Source organism: Lepisosteus oculatus, unplaced genomic scaffold (genome assembly GCF_040954835.1).
Source record: "Lepisosteus oculatus isolate fLepOcu1 unplaced genomic scaffold, fLepOcu1.hap2 HAP2_SCAFFOLD_93, whole genome shotgun sequence".
NCBI classification, from domain to species: domain Eukaryota; kingdom Metazoa; phylum Chordata; class Actinopteri; order Semionotiformes; family Lepisosteidae; genus Lepisosteus; species Lepisosteus oculatus.
In genome coordinates this window covers 295921-312492 of record NW_027168429.1, presented here as the reverse complement: position 1 = coordinate 312492, position 16572 = coordinate 295921, and the positions used below count along the sequence as shown (strand labels likewise).

The 16572-nt window shown below is 44.3% G+C and overlaps 4 non-coding genes across 4 annotated transcripts; 2 read left to right on the top strand and 2 right to left on the bottom strand.

Moving 5' to 3' along the window:
• Window positions 1-1361: 1361 nt before the first annotated feature.
• Window positions 1362-1443, bottom strand: trnas-gcu (transfer RNA serine (anticodon GCU)). The gene has a single exon. It is a non-coding gene; the product is annotated as a tRNA-Ser (tRNA).
• Window positions 1444-8107: 6664 nt separating this feature from the next.
• Window positions 8108-8189, top strand: trnas-aga (transfer RNA serine (anticodon AGA)). Its single transcript has one exon. It is a non-coding gene; the product is annotated as a tRNA-Ser (tRNA).
• Window positions 8190-9027: 838 nt separating this feature from the next.
• On the top strand, window positions 9028-9101 carry trnai-aau (transfer RNA isoleucine (anticodon AAU)). The gene has a single exon. It is a non-coding gene; the product is annotated as a tRNA-Ile (tRNA).
• Window positions 9102-14887: 5786 nt separating this feature from the next.
• On the bottom strand, window positions 14888-14960 carry trnam-cau (transfer RNA methionine (anticodon CAU)). Its single transcript has one exon. It is a non-coding gene; the product is annotated as a tRNA-Met (tRNA).
• Between the last annotated feature and the right edge of the window lie 1612 nt (window positions 14961-16572).

Below are 16572 nucleotides of genomic sequence, written 5' to 3'. Positions count from 1 at the left end.
GCAGTAAGACTTTTTTATTTTTCAGATGTATCTATTTTTTACTAAAATTCTAATTTGTCTTATAGGTATAAAATGTTTAAACCGGTGTTTTATATCCTTACAGGCCCTGAGTAGTTAAAAAGTATCAGCAGGCCGGAAGAGAGTGGCCCAAGCTGGACTCTATAGAAAGCACTCCCTGGATGCTCCTCTCCTGATTGGATTCAAACAGTACCTTACCAAGGATCTGGGAGTGGCAAATTATTCTCAGGAGGTATTTATTTTTTAAAGGCATTTAAAATTAAGCAATGGTATCTTCATTGTAAATGTTTTTATTTCTTAGCTTAAAATTCACCCATGTGAAATGATGTCAGCCATAAACATCATGACTCTATATTTCCTACCTGAATCTATTCTACTTAAATTATTACATTATACACAATTTGAGTTCATTTTAAAAAGTAAAAGGTAATGAAAGGAATGCATTTTCATAAGAAAGATAATACCGATATGCATGTGATAATCTTCCTTATATCATGTAGTGCATCATTTGGACACTTTGTGGGCTTCAAATACAAAGAAAATCATGTTCTATGGTACAAGATAAATACAAAACTTAAGCTTCTTTATAAAGCATAAGCAATCATTTATTACATCGCTTCTTGAATTAAATCTTTTGACAAGAGGTAAGACTTCTGTTACATTTAAACCCATGTTTAGCTGTGTTTTTTAGATTTAACTGAACCAATTTCTGTGTGTGATAATGTCCTTGAATTCTGACAACATCACACTAAATTACATGATATAAAACAGCTAATGTTTCTAGAGATAAAGTTTCTGAGATGCTTCTAATTACTTTTTATTACCAGGGACAGTTTAATTCACCTTGTACAGTACTGTAAGACCAAGATGCTTTTTTTAAAAGTTATTTAACATTTTATAGAACTTTGTCTACTATGGCAACATGATGTGCTTGGTGAAACTTGGAAAAATACTGCTTGGCCACTTATCTTAAGATAAAGATAGGATAAAGGTTTATCTTTTGCACCTACCTGACCCCCAGGGAAGGCCAATGCTTTCTAAGTTGATGGTTCCCTACAGTAGACTGTACTTTAATTTCAAAGGTAATGTATATTGACCCAAATCAGTTTTGGAATCCAATCTACTGACGAGATGGATTCCAAATATCAAAATATTTGGAATCCATCTCGTCACATCTCGTTTCACAAAATATCGTATTTTATCTAGTAAAATACGATCATTTGTGAAACAGGCAAATGACTGTCTCAGGGGCCCATTTCTCATTGTCAGACACATGTATGCAATGCTTTCACTGTGCATTGAGCAATAGGGATCAAAAACAGAATGGAAACAGACATGGAAACCAACGAGGATGGGATTTGAACCCATGCGTGCAAAGCACAATGGATTAGCAATCCATCGCCTTAACCACTCGGCCACCTCGTCAACAAAACTGGGCTGTCCCAGCTGGGTTGGCGCGCTCCAGATGATCTTTTTCTTTTTTTTCCCTCGTACTCGAGGGTCATTTTCCTGTTCCACATGCGGTTTCAACATTTTCCTTGGGAGATGTCAAGCCAGCAAGCCACTGCTGTGGTTCAGTGGCCAGCGTGGAGTTCAGTGGCCCTGTTGTACACAGAAAGCAAATTGAGCTCCTTGGACATGAAAAGTTCCAGATAAAAGCCATTTGTCATCCTTTCTCTTGGTGTCGATGTTGCTATTGTATGTAAAGGTGGCAACTTGCTCAGCGAGCAGGCGGAGCACACACCGAATGCAGATGTGTCTGAGTGGTGTGTCCAAGTGGCTGCAAAAGGACAGCACTCCCGGGGCGCTCTGGCTTAGTTGGTTAAAGTGCCTGTCTAGTAAACAGGAGACCCTGGGTCTGAATCCCAGTGGATAACCGCCTATGGCTAGACTTAATTAAATGCAAGTATTCATTTCCTGTCTTTAACACGACTTGTTTTTCTTAAAATGGATGCAACTTGCAAAACATGAAATACAAACCTTGCTAATCAGCGCTAGCAGCTGGCAAAAAAAAAAGAAGTTAGCAATGTTTTTTTTCTTTAACCTTAACCCTGCTAATGGAGAAGAGTTAAACAACCGAGTCTATGCAGCTTAAACGGTGCGCACGTCGGGTTCTTAGCTGAAAGGGTGGTAAATCACGCTCACCCGAGTCCTTAATCTTTTAAAGAGGATACAAAATTGAACCTAGTCGCCACATCACATACATCCTGTTCAATGATAAAAAGGTAACATCTATCCTCGCTCCAGAGTAAATCTCACGTTGAGGGCATATTTTTTTTTCACTTTACCGTGAATCGGGCTTGGCTGCACAGAGGAGAGAGCAGAGCAATGAGGTCACGGGGACAGGGGAGTCACACGCTGGTGGTTTGAATACGCGGAAGATCACTGAGGGATCCACAGTATATGGACCCTCCGTGCGCCATCAGTCCGCACTCCGGACTCTGAATCCTGCCATCCGAGTTAAGATCTCGGCAGAACCTGAAGCGCAGTTCCTTCTTAAAACGTAATCTGGTGAGCATTTCTAGAATCGTACTTGTATAGATGCAGCCTTTAATGTGTTGCTAGGTTAAAATTGATGACTTCTTGTATTTCAGTAGGCAACTGCCCTCTTGATTTCAGATTGAATTTCTTTATTACAGGGGCGCTTTTATGATGACAGAGTCATGTTCAGGTACTTTGCTTGATGGAGGAAGCTCATTTCGGACTCTGTGATCTGCTCACCTGGAAAGGTCTGCTGTACTACTACAAGAGAGAAGTAGAGTCTGGAAGAAGGGACAATTTTATGATGCTTTGGAAGGTAGTTTTTTTTTCTTTGAAATCGAAATGAATCAGAATATCAGAGCAAAAGACAAACTCTTGGTTTGGTTTAAAGAGATATGGTTTTAAAACAGACAAAATGTAGAAAACAGGTGTTTCTCACTTTTGGAAAAGAATGGACCGGGGGTATTTTACTAGTTGCAGTGCTGAGCTCACCGGGTTGCAGTCCTGCAGTGTTGCACCAGGGTCAGTGGTGCAATGGATAACACGTCTGACTACGGATCAGGAGATTGTAGGTTCGACTTTTGCCTGGCTCGGGTCGTTTTTAAACGCATCAGGCTACTCCCTAAGTAGCCTGTGCTACTTACTGTATTGTAATCGTACCCAGTAAGAGATTTCCTTCATGTAAATGAACTGCACCTGACAGCTTTAGAAAAACACCTGGGCTCAGTACGGTGCTGAGAGCTCAGTGTTGCTGTTGTTCTAATTAGCACGCACTGCATCGGCTATGAACCCGAACTTTTCAATTATTCCGATCAGTAAATCAACACGTAGTCCACATGAAAGGTAGAAATATTCTCTTGTCTGTCTCTTGTTTGTATAGAACTGAATGTCCCTGACAATGTACTGTTAGTTTTAATTGAAGAACGGCATTTGTGTTCAAATATACCAGACAAGTTTACGTAACTGCTCATGCGACACTCAGTTGTAATTAGTCAAGAAATAAAGTCGAACAACAGCTGCGGGTTTGATTCTGAACGTATGAGATTGCAGCGCCTTTTACTTCCATTGACAAATGATAGAGATTCGAAGAGAGATCCTTCAGACCAGCAAGCAAACCCTCGGCTATTTCGGTTTTCTATCTAGGCAACGTTGGTGTCTGCATTAGCATACATGAAAGCGTGATGCAATTTCTGTGGCTACATTTGTTGCACGTCATGCACAGTAAGAGTGTTTCTAACACCAAATAAAAAGTCAACAATTAGCGATCACGCCTTCTCCTCAGTTAACCCACTGAAACCCTTGCTGTTAACAGTTCTTTACTGCGTGCTTTACGAGCACCTACATATCGTGTCGGTTCTTTCAGCTTTATTCATTAGGTTTTCAAAGGCATAAGTAGAGCACCAGAGGTGCGAACGCAGAGTGTGTGGTAATCTGAAGAACTGCTTTCCATGGCAGCGGGTCCAAGCGATTTAGCGTTTTTATAGTACCGGGAAAGGAGAAGCGGCACTTTGCCTTTGCCGCGCAGGCACAAGGTGACGTGCGGCAGACGCCGGAGTCAGCAAGTTCCGAACCTGCGCGGGGAGTCCCCAACGCATTTCGAGTCCATCGCCTTAACCACTCGGCCACGACAAAAGCGAGTTTGCTGCCGCCGCATTCCTCCTATAATCTAACACGGAGTGCGAGGTGGCTGCGGAAACCTTTTTAAAGTCGCTCTCCGTTAAAAAAAAAAATACCTTTCACAAGATTCGTGCCGGCAGACAGACACGCCTCAGAGGGTTTAAGGCTGGCTTCACGTTCAAATGATAAAGTCCCCCAGTCCGGATGTCAAAATGCAACTTTGGCAGACAGAAAAAACATCAACAAACCACAAATGTGGAAAAGGATTTTACAAGCTGCACCACACTGCACTTTCAAAAGCATTTACATTCGTGTTAGACGCAGGAATTGCCTTTGATTTGCGCGCTTACGAACGCCATGGAAAACGAAACAAAACTAAAGCCCTCAGCTCCTGCACTTGATTATAATGCCGTTACGTGTCGAAGCAGGAATTTACGTCATCCTACCACTGCAACACGGGGAATAGAGGGAAATGAGCACAAGCTACGAATTGTCTCTAAACAGTCCCTACAGTTGTAAGACGCCTGGAAGCGTGCACCCCCATCATTAATCTTTGCGCATCTGTGCAAGGTAAACTCTGGAGCAGTCTCTGAAACGGCTCAAAGGAAACACGTGATTGATTCCATGTGCATCTGGGGTTCATTTCTTATTTACATTTAATTCAAGGGAAAGGCTTGGGTCAGTTCCAGACAGCCTCCAACAGCGAGATTCAAGCGTCCCACCTTCAGCCCAATCTGCGCCGCCAGAACGCCAATGGCTCCTCTGGTCTCCGGGGTGCGGTTGTGACTCCGTAACCTAAAGTGTTGGTGGCAGACAAATGGAGACTAACAGGTGATGTCCTAGGACATGACTACATTGTGACACTCGGTGGGGATGGTGACCATTGCTTGGAAAAGAGTGCGAGGCCCCTTTAGAAAAACATTTTGTTAACAGGCATTCTGCCTCAGCCTAAACACCTATAGCTTGCAAAGCACATGCTATTAGACAGGCACCTCTGCAAGACCTTAAGAGTCTCTTAAACTAGTGATAGAAAGGTGTTCCCAATGGGCGATGTTCGGCTTTCAAATCATCTCTCCGTGGAAGCGCCGAGATGCAGCTGTTTAAGGCTTAGAAGCAGCTGACTGTTTCACTACCTAGCTGATCACTGTCAGTCAGGGAGCTCAGAGGTGAAAAGCCTGTCTGAGAGACAATTCGTCGTCGATCAGTTCAATATGTTCCGTACCAGCTCGGCGCACCTGAGATCATCTTGGTAGCCGTGTAGCTCAGATGAGTGAGAGCGTGTGTGTGTGTGTACCACCGTGATTGGATGCCGGTCCTTCTCAGGTCACAGTAAACCTTCTGCTGCCTAACTTCCCTAATTTTGGGGATCCCTTTGAAAAAGCAAAGGAAAAAAAAACTGGCTCTCATCAGCGTGATTGACCCTACCCAGTATGCCCCAGTGGCCTAATGGCTAAGACACTGGCCTCCTAAAACAGGGATTGTGGGTTTGAGTCCCATCTGGGGTGCTCCTGTCCCATTTTGAGCGTACAAATGTCCTTGTGATTTGCAAAGCTACAACCCCACCTTACTCAGTGAGCGTCTCTGCTTTTCTCTCACATACAGTTGGGAGAAAAACTTTTGTAAACAGCCCTTCGGAATGATGTGGATTTCTGCATGAATGGCTCCTAACATGTGATCTTATCTTTATCTAAGTCATAATAATTAATAAAGAGAGTCTGATTTAACAAACAACACACGCCCAACATTTGACATTGCTGTTTCTTTATTGACCAAATGGTTTAAACAATCAAGGTCATTGATGGAAAAAGTACGTGAACCCTTATATTAAGGAGCTAGTGGAACCTCCTTTATGACAAAAACCTCAATCCCCACTTTCTGTAGCGGCTGGTCAGACCTGAGCAGCGGTTAGGAGGTATTTTGGCCTATTCCTCTATGCAAAACTGTTTCAGTTCATGTATATTTTTGGGATGTCTTGCGCTGAACGGCCTGCTTCAGATCACGCCACAGCACTTCAATGGGATTGGGGTCAGGACTCTTACTTGGCCATCCCAAAATATGGAATTTCTTCTGTTTCAGCCACTCTGTTGTTGATGTACTCCTTTGTTTTTGTCATGCTGCATGACCCAGCGTCTTTCGAGTTTTAGATCACAGGCAGACACCCTGACATTCTGCTGTAGAATTTCCTGATACATCTTTGAATTCATCGGTCCCTTGATGATTGCAAGCCGTACAGCCTCCGCCATGCTTCCCAGGTGGGATGAGGTTTTGGAGTTGGTATGCAGTGTTTTGTTATCTCCAAACATAACGCTGTGCACATTTACCAACAAGTTCAACTTTTGTCACGTCTGTCCACAGAACATTGTTCCAGGAGTTGCTGTGGAACATCCATGTGGTCTTTAGCAAACTTGAGAGGGGCAGTGGTGTTTTTTTTGGGGGGGAGAGCAATGGTTTCCTCCGTGGTGACCTCGCATGATCACCACTCCTGTTCAGATTTCTTCTTATGGTGGACTCATGGACACAGACGTAAGACAAAGTCAACCACCTGTTCGCTAGATCCCATACCCACTCAGCTAGTCAAAGATTCCCTCGAAGGACTGGCAGGACCTATAATTAGTATGATGAATGCATCGCTTGCGTCAGGCGTTGTACCTGATCAATTTAAGGTAGCGGTTGTTAGACCGCTCCTTAAGAAGTCAAATTTGGATCCACAAGTTCTAAACAACTACAGGCCTGTCTCAAAGGTCCCATTTCAATCTAAAAGTTTTGAGAGAATAGTTGTTGCCCAACGTCAATCGTATCTGGATTCAAATAATATACTTGAGAAATTTCAGTCTGGTTTCTGAAACAGCATTAACAAGAGCCTTAAATGATATTCTCTTAGCTACTGATGCGCGGAATGCAACAGTGCTAGGTTGCAACAGAGCTAGGAATGCAAACGTTAGGTTGCGCTTCTTCATGCTGCATGGTCGGCATGAGTGGAGCTTTTTAAACGTCTGTACTTAGTGCGCCTCATAAGAAATCGTTTGTCCCCGTTCAAAAGAGATTGTGCGATGTCCTGCAGCGTTCGCAAAACAAACCTTTGACAGTTTGAAAAGAGGAATTTATTCTGCTTCCTGCGCGTGCAGTAGTTACAAAGTTGAACGTCTTTACACGATCTGCTGCAGTTTTCAGTGGGCGGGCTTTGTCAGATGGCTTGGAAAAACGCACTGTGTTTCGGCTCGGGAAACATCATGAGCAGTGTCCTGCATGTTTTCTGTGTATAGCTGTCTTTTAACGCATACAGAATTCATTCGAAATCATTGATTTCTCCAATTAACAAAGGTCCCTTAAAGGATGAGTCAAAGTAACGTCTAATCGGATTGGTTTCCTTAGAGCTGGTTCAGAGTTTGCTCAAGAGTTTACCTTTCACAGATGCGCAAAGAAGAATGTTGGGGGTGCACGCTTCAAGGCGCCTTACGGCTGTAGGGAGTGATTCGAGACGATTCGTGGCGTGTGCTCATTCCCATATACCGTACGCCCCGGGGTGCAGTGCTAGGATGACGTACAATACCGCTTGGGCACGTAACGGCGTTATATGCAAGTGCGGGACGTGAGGGTTTTCGTTTGTTCGTTTTGTTTTGCTCTGCTTTGCTTTGTTTTGCTTTCCATCGCGTTGGTAAGAGCGTAAATAAAAAGGCGATTCCTGCGTCTACCACTAATGTAAGAGCTATTTCAAGTGCGACGTGGTGCGGCTTTTCAAATGCTTGTGGGCATTTCTCTGTTGTTGATTCTTTTTTTGTGTGTAACAAAGTGGCATTTTCATGTCCGGACGGGGAGACTTTATCATTCCGACATGAAGCCACCCTTAAGTCCTCTGAGGCGTGTCTGTCTGCAAGGCTTGTATTTTGGAAATGTTTTTTTGAAACGGAGAACGACTTTGAAATAGGCTTCCGCCGGCGCCTCGCGATCCAGGTAAGATTGTAGCAAGAACGCAGCGGCAGCGGGGCTTGCTGTAGTCGTGGCCGAGTGGTTAAGGCGATGGACTAGAAATCCATTGGGGTCTCCCCGTGCAGGTTCGAATCCTGCCGACTACGTTGCCCACCTCCAGTCGGTGTGTTTCGGCACAAGCAAGGAAGTGCGCCTCTTTGCTGTTCCTGGTGGTTTTAAAACGCCCAATCGCTTGTACCCGCTGCCTTGGAAATAAGTTCTTCAGCGTCCGCGAATGGCATTTTGCAGCTGGAAGCAGATGTCGACGCGTTTTGCACAGAGCACCAAAAAAGCGTCTTTTTTGAAGGCCCAGGCACTGAGCATTGGTAGTTTAGTGGTAGAATTTTCGCCTGCCGTGTGGGAGGCTCGGGTTTGATTCCCGGCCAATGCAGTGGCTTTCGCAGCAAGCGGCTGCATCACTTGCAACTCGCAACTGAAAACCCACTGAAGCTAAGCAAGTGTGAGCCAGGTCAGTACCCGGATGAGGGTAAGCTACAGGGAAAAACAAAGCTTCCAGCTTCCAGCTGGAAGCGGTGTTAATGGTGCCGGCGGGGGGGCGCTCACCCTGAGGTCTGTGCGGGTCCCAATGCCCCAGCATAGTGACGGAGACGCTGTGTTGTAAAAGGGCGCTGTCTTTCGGATGAGATGTAAAACCGAGGTCATAGTGCTCTGTGGTCATTAAAAATGACCACCAAAACCTTTGACAAAAGCTCTTGGTAATTGATGGTCTTCAATAATGCTTCTCCTTTAGGTACATTTTAAATCAGCTGAAAAATGCTGTGAAATGGGGGGACACTTCAGGCCAGTGTAGGATTTGGGTTACAAGAACCATGAAACTGCACGAGAAAGCCCGTACACTGAATTACACGGCTTTCTATTCAAAGGAGGGCAAAAGAAATTCCCTGAGTTCGATTTTTTGCACCACAGAGAGGAGCACTGTCGTGAGGCCGGTTAGCTCAGTTGGTTAGAGCGTGGTGCTAATAACGCCAAGGTCACGGGTTCGATCCCCGTACGGGCCAGGTTCTTTTCTCCTCTCTTACCAAAGCTGTTAGGTTCCTTTCCGTGGTGAAATGGGTTGTCATGCAACGCTGCCACATAGTGCCGACAGACAAGAGTGTTGCGGGAGAAGAGAAAAGTGTTTGAAGATTTAAGTGTCTTAGGTGGAGCCAAAATCAAGTGTCACAAATGCAAGTGGTTGGATTTCCAATGTTTAATATGGTAAAAATAAGCAGAAGTTATCTGCCGGTCATGGCACAATCCATGCATTTGTCAGATACTGTAAAGTGGTGTCGAACTGGAGCCTCACCATTTGCATATGTGAGGCTCCAGTTATACATTGAGTGTCACATTAAATGACAAAAATGAAGAGAGTTAAAACAGCTGGAGAGGTTTTCTTACAACTTTTGAGCTGACACAGTTTTGGAAAATGTTTCCTTCACGCTGCACTGTACAACATAGGCAGCCAAGAGTCTCCAAAACAAAACAGAATTGACAGATAGGAGAAAATTCCCACTCGTCCTGAAGTTCCCAAAATCCAGCACTGAGCGTAAACAAAGTGTCTAAGTAGCGTGGGAATGCTAACCCTAACCCTAGCTGGAGTTTGAGCAATCCAGCACTGAGCGTAAAAAGATGAGTCAAAGTAATGTCTAATCGGATTAGTTTCCTTAGAGCTGGTTCAGAGTTTGCTCAAGAGTTTACCCAGTGGGCATTGATTCGTCGAATATACGTATATTCACGGCGAAAATACGGCTATACGTATATATACGTCGCCTCGACGTATAATCAACGTCGAATTACAACCGTAAAATCGACGACATTAATAAACGCATATATAACGTCGAAAACACATCTAACACAGTGCCTGAGGCTTTTTACTGTACGTATCGTGTGTGCCGCAACTAGGAGTATACGGCTCTCTTCACAGTGTACGAAGTAAATTATTTTCGCAGTAATTAATTTACACGTGTATAATAAATATAGTAAATATAATAAATTAATTACTGCGAAAATAATTTTCTTCGTAAATCCTGCAATCCAGATGATTGGGGCATTGGTGCATGGCTACAGTCTGTGCTAGGAACCTGGAGAGGGTCTCTGGTTCAATACATATTTGTGGGTCTGGTATTATTCGTTATGATCATATCGTTAATATCCTGTTTGAAAAACATGTGGACTAAAGCTGCTGCTTCTGTGCTAATTGTACGCCCTGAAGGGATCATGAAGGTCAAAAAATGATTTCATGGGAAAGGTTCTCTTATCTAGTGGCAGAACCTGATGGGTAGAACAATATAGTTTTAAGGGGGGTTACCCTTGGGAGTGATTCCCCTAGATGCAAATGATTATTGTGGTTTGTTTGTTCATAATAAGATGTTTTGCAGGAACGGAACAAAGAGAAATTTTACAACTTCAGCTAGAATTGTTCTGCAAAACGTCACAGCTGAGGCAGGGGAACAATGTGTAGATTTTTCTAAGAGTTATTACCCAGTTGTTGACCAATCTGTTGACCAATGTTGACCAAAAAAGTCTAGGATTATGCTGGGCTCCAGCCCACAGGGATTTACCTGTGCTGTAAGAACTAATGAGTGAATAAGGAGACTGGATTCTGGTGAAAGACTTCAGGAAAAAGAAATGGTGTTCACTCAGGTGGAGGGGGCTGTACCAGGTGCTGCTGACCACTGCCACTGCTGTGAAGGTCACAGAAATGGTGCCCTGGATTCATGCTTCCCACTGTAAAAAGGTCACAAACGAACTGAGCAAAGCGCAGGAGTGATGTCTCCACAAGGACAGATGGGGATAACCTGCTTGGGACTGATGTGCACAGCCTTTTTCCTTTTTATGTAGAAGCCTGTCACCACCCCAAAAGAGGAAGAATCTAAACACGAAGCCTCTTTGTATACAAACTGGCTGAATGAAACTGATAATGAGGGGGATATGAGTAATTTGTGGTATAAATTTATAAATCATACTGTAAAGTTAAAGAAATTTAATGCATCTTGTTATATATGTGCTTTAATGCCTCATTCTACAGCCTCACCCATGCGACTTTTTATGAAATGTACTCTTTTATTAATATCACGTTAGAAGGCTTAGACGCTATCAAACAAGAATTAAGGGGAGTTAGATTAATGGCACTTCAGAACAGGTTCGTGCTGGACCTTCAAAATGCAGCATCTGGAGGAGTCTATGCTTTAGTAGGAGACTCCTGTTGTACATATATTCCAGCTAATGACTATGATTACGGAAATCTTACGCTCGCTATTCAGCATTTGAAAGAACTAAAAGACAAGGTGAATAAAGAGAGAGGCATAAAAGATACACCGGCTTTTCTCTCCTGGTTAGAATCACTGTTTGGGCCAGGGGGAACGTTTTTCTTTTAAGTTACTAACACCGATTATAGGGGCTGTGATACTTGTCTTCCTGTTTTTATGTTGCTGTATGACATGTATTATTCCAATGCTTCGAAATATGGAAATATGGTACCTAGGGGGATAAACTGTTCATCCTTCCAGTCTGGAGAATTGGCAGCTGTCTGACGTCAGTAAGTGATCCTTAAAAAATTAATAGTTCCATGACAGTGTGCATCACCAGAAAATCAATTTCAATTCATTAAAACTCTTGTTATCCTTCTGATCATTGAAGTGTCATTGCCCCAGCACTGTATACTCTTACTTTTGACGCCTGTCTGAAGTTGGATCCATTTCTAAGAATGGTGACTCACATATCCTCATGCTCAACTTTGGCTCAACCACACAAACTATGAAGATAATCATCTGCTTTTGCTCCAAGATTTATGTTACTAGGCTCTCTCCTGGGGATCCTCGTGTTCAAACATTGCCCTTATTGTGGATGATCCATGACAGAATTCAGGGAATTCAGAATTCTGATACCTCAGCTCAGATTCTGACTGGGCAGACTGTCATTGCCTGGTGTGAATGTGTGCATATCTGTTTTTGTGCATGTTCTGTGGCCTGTTGTACAGTACATCACAAATGAAAGGGAAATGGAAAACTAAAATAAGACTCAAGTGTTTTATCTTTCATTAACAGTGTTTCATTAGTATCTGTGCTAGATCCTGTCATCCACTGCTTACCATGACAGGCTCTAGCACAGGATAGCAGCTAATACATTTAAAAATCTCACTGCACAATGTTGTATATTCAAGGGCTGATCTTCTGTACTTTTTCTTTCACTTTTCATTTCCAAGAAACTCAGTCCTGCCAGGAATAATCTGAGAACAAAATCAATCTGAGTGAAAATCTAAGCAGAGGAAGATTGTTTTACAGAGTCAACAAGGTCTAATTCAAGGTCATCAGCACTAACAACATTCTCTCTGGAGACAGGCGATAAGAAAATTGAAAGTGTGTATTGTTACTGTCACGACCACCAGGCAGTCAAGACCAAAGCGTAAGCAAGCTAATCAGCCCCAGCAGCGGGTGATTATTAACAAACGCCGCCGCACGAGTTAAACCACCTGCGCACACTCACTGTGCGGTGCGCACTGCTATTTAAACCATCTTTACCTGCTTCCCACTGCTCGGTATTGAGTCTACTCCTTGAGAGCTCTACCTGGCGTTTTTCCCCGTACCTCGTTTATTCTGGATTTTGGATTCCCCTTCTGCCTTTTCGACTTTGCACCTCGCCTCTCGCCTCGGACTGTCTGCTACCGGAGAACTTCCTGGATTACGACTTGCCTTTCGCCTTTTGACTACGACCTTGCCTCTCGTTTTGGTTTGTTCGCCTGCCTCATCTATCACCCGTGCCTGCGTCTGCACATGATCCGTGTATCTTCCCACCAGGGATTCCTAACAGTTACATAACAGCAGAGACTATGAGTTATGCTATCATGAGAGTGGTGATGGATTTTTTTCATTGCTTAGTTTTGCAGGTTCTGTACATTTGAACATTCAAAGTGACTAAAGTAAAGGAGTTTTCCCTTTTTACCACATAATTCCCAAAGATCAACACTAATAGAAAGCCTAATTCCAGCCAAGATTCAATTACTGTCTCTCAGGCATCCCAGCAGTGGATTTCATGACTTCAGACAGCCATCTTTATCAGTGGAGAACTCAATGCTCTGAGGTTTACTGGCAGAGTCTCACACTGGGTAATATGTTGGTAAATAATGTCCTATGGAATTCTACTATTGATAAATTCTACTATGGAACTGCGATGTGTCCTGAAAAAATCTTCTATGATAGTGGTACAGTCCATCACACCCCACCTACAGCCTTTAAAAGAGAAAAAAAAATTCTGATATTATGGTGGAAAAAGAGCCCTGGAATCTTTGTAGAAGGACAAAAGATGGAAAGAATGGGCAGTGTAACCATGGCGAAGAGAAGGGAAATATTGGAGAGAGCTTTTTTCATACACTTTTTATCATTGTTTTTCCAGCCCAACAATGATCAACAAATATGGGCAGGCATCCTGTGCCAAATCCAATCTACCTTTCTTCCAAGCATACAGGAATGTCAGTGAATTAAATATTGACATATGAAAATACCTAAAAATATGCAATCACACATATGCAGTTTGAGCAAACATAAGACAATACCCAAGTACCACAAACTACCAGGCATCATTAGCAGTTCAGGTGGGGAGCTGTGTCAGCATGCGTAGGCTGCAAAGGAACAAGTAATAGGTCTATTCCATGCTTAAAAGAGAAGAAAGAAAACACAACATTTCAGCCGTGGAGCCCTCACACCTGAAGAAGGCTCCACGGCCGAAACGTTATGTTTTCTTTCTTCTCTTTTCATCTAGTGTCATTAGCCAGTTCCTGTCAAAATAAAATAGAAATGGATAACATTCTAGAGAGAGTTTGAAATACCAAGGTACAATTTAAACCATATTTCTTCCACTACAACCACAATATTTTGGAGAGCCTATTTTCGCTGAGCCTAACTGTTCTGGCATGCCCGTTAGCCTCCGTCCTGCTTCAGCAATGAATGCAACGGGGCACATTCTGAGGGAGATGCAGTCAATCAGGTTGCAGGAAAACCACGCTATGCTTTTTTTTGAGATCCTGAAAAGGACAGAGGGGCCATGTATATGTGTGCAGCTGGATATGTAATTGCAGGTGGCGTAGCAAATTCTGCTGAAGCCCCACTGCCTGGTGTGGACAGTAGCTGTGCATGTTGCAGCAGAATTGTGCATGTGAGATCAAGGGGGCATGTCATGTGTTTGAGCACTTCACTCCCTTCCGGAAGCACGTGATTCCCTGAGTCCAAAAAATTTGTAAGTTCTTTGGATGACCTGTGGATCGATCTTTCACGATGAAGAATTCCTTAAGAAGAATAGATCTCGGCCCACCATCCCAATGCCTCCATCTCAAAACAGCAACCTCCCACTGCCCTTAGTCTGCAAGGCAGTCCTTTCAAGTGCGATGATGACGCCGGGACCTTCGTTGCCTATTGTACGAGCTGAACTTTTGTGCTCATCAATTCAACGCTCTTTCCATCAACTCATCTTCTCTTTTGACGCTTCGTGTTTTGTGCTCCTTTGACTATCGGCATATCGGGTGACTGCAAACACTGAAGTTCTTGCTTACGGAGTGTGGAATAGTGTTTTCAAGTGATCGCTGTTCTGTCATGTTGACGCCGAGTGAATCTTTCTTTGGCAACATGGGCAGGCTGACAGCAGCGCGAGCGAAAGTAATGGCAAATTTCTTGACTTATTTCTGAATGTGAATGTTCTTTAGAAAAGGGATGCGGCGTTGCTTCTCCCCCGTGTAAAGGTCACGCATTCCAGACGTGGTTATGAGCGAACAGTTGCCGCAAGTGTTTGAAAAGAGCAAGAGAGGAAGCAGCCCTGCCCCGTGTGAGGATCAAACTCAGGACCTTCAGATGATGAGACTGACGCGCTACCAACCACGCCAACGAGGCCACCTGCAGTACACAGCCGGAAAGTTTGCCTCATGGATTTCAGTCGCCCGTTCCCTAATCTTTAGACGCCCTCTGCTGGATGTTGCATTTGCCTTTTGAGCTCACCGATACTTTTTTGGTCTGTTTCTGTTGCGAGTCTGTTTTTCAGATCTCACCTAGCACAAGTCTCTCTGGCTGAAGTGGCCTCTCTGCTTCAGCATCGTGCCCTCACTCAGCCATTAAAAACGTCACTCGGACTTCTGACATGCTGACATGAAATGTCAAGAGAGAGTGGCGGAGACGCTTAAGGCAGAGAGAAGATGAAGAGGGGGCGTGGCTGCGAAATGATTGACAGCTGCATGACGCTCTCCATGCAAGGCGTGACCACAGGCTAAAGGACACCTTTCGGCACATCAAGCTCTAAGCACACACCTGGAGGACGTGGGAAATGATCCCGCTACCTCTCGCATGCAAAGCGAGCGCTGTACCATGCAAGCTAACCCCCCTCCCTGGTGCTCATGCCTCGGTGTCGCCTAGTGCCGCTTGTTCCCCTCTTACCGGGTGCAGTTCACTGCCCTTCGTCTGCAAGCCAGTCGTGTAATTGCGGCTTTCTTGACTTATTGATGAAGGTCTGACTGGACGAGCGAATGACGCCTCTCCCCCGTCCTCAAGCTGGCTGACAGAATAAAATGGAAAGTGCTGCCGTGGCTCATTGGTTTAGGGGTATGATTCTCGCTTAGGGTGTGGGAGGTCCTGGGTTCAACTCGTGGATGAGCCCTTGTGTGTTCTTTTTGTCCTCGTCCACAAGACTGGGAACTGATATCCACATCACCTTGCAGCATCTGCTTATGGCAAACGATGGAATGTGACTAATGACTGAACGAGCCTGGTGAATACTCATCACGTGGCACAATGAGAGCGTGCAGTCAGCTGTCCAAGGCAGCAACCTCATTGCTCGTTCAAAAGAACATGTACTGAAAACTCATCACCACTATGTCGTAAATGAGCACCGCGATCGCTTGTTGTCATGCGTCCTTACTTGGGAAATGCAGAAGCAAAAACTGCCCTCTCTCAGCCACCGAAACGTGTGCGGCTCGCCTTGCACTCTCTGCGCCTCGCATATTTATGGAGCTGTCTGCTCTTCTTTCTGTTGAAGTACGCAAGTTACGGGGCGTACTGCAGACTATGATGTGCTCAATGACAGCTTTCAAGATTTGAAAACTATGAGCTTGATGGCTCAAGTCGAACGAATGTGGTTGTTACGCAATTGATGATCAAACGCACGTATTCTAACGATTCGTGAGAGTATGTTCTAAAGGTCCCTGGCTCGATCCCGGGTTTCGGCATTTTGTTTCATCGCGCCCTTTGTTCCTCTCTCCAGCGCCCTCTGCCTAAAGTGACGCGTCCCTTTCTCAGCCCGAAACGCAAGCGAGAAACCAGCAGCAGTCCCTACAGGTTTCTGTAGTGTAGCGGCTATCACGTTCGCCTAACACGTGAAAGGTCCCCGGTTCGAGACTGGGTGCAAACAGCCTCTTCTTGCACGCTCCTGCACTTCACAGAGGTCTTGAACCACCAGTCATTTGTTCCCAACGTATTTCCGGTGCCTTCATGCACTCTTGTACCAAACGCACGT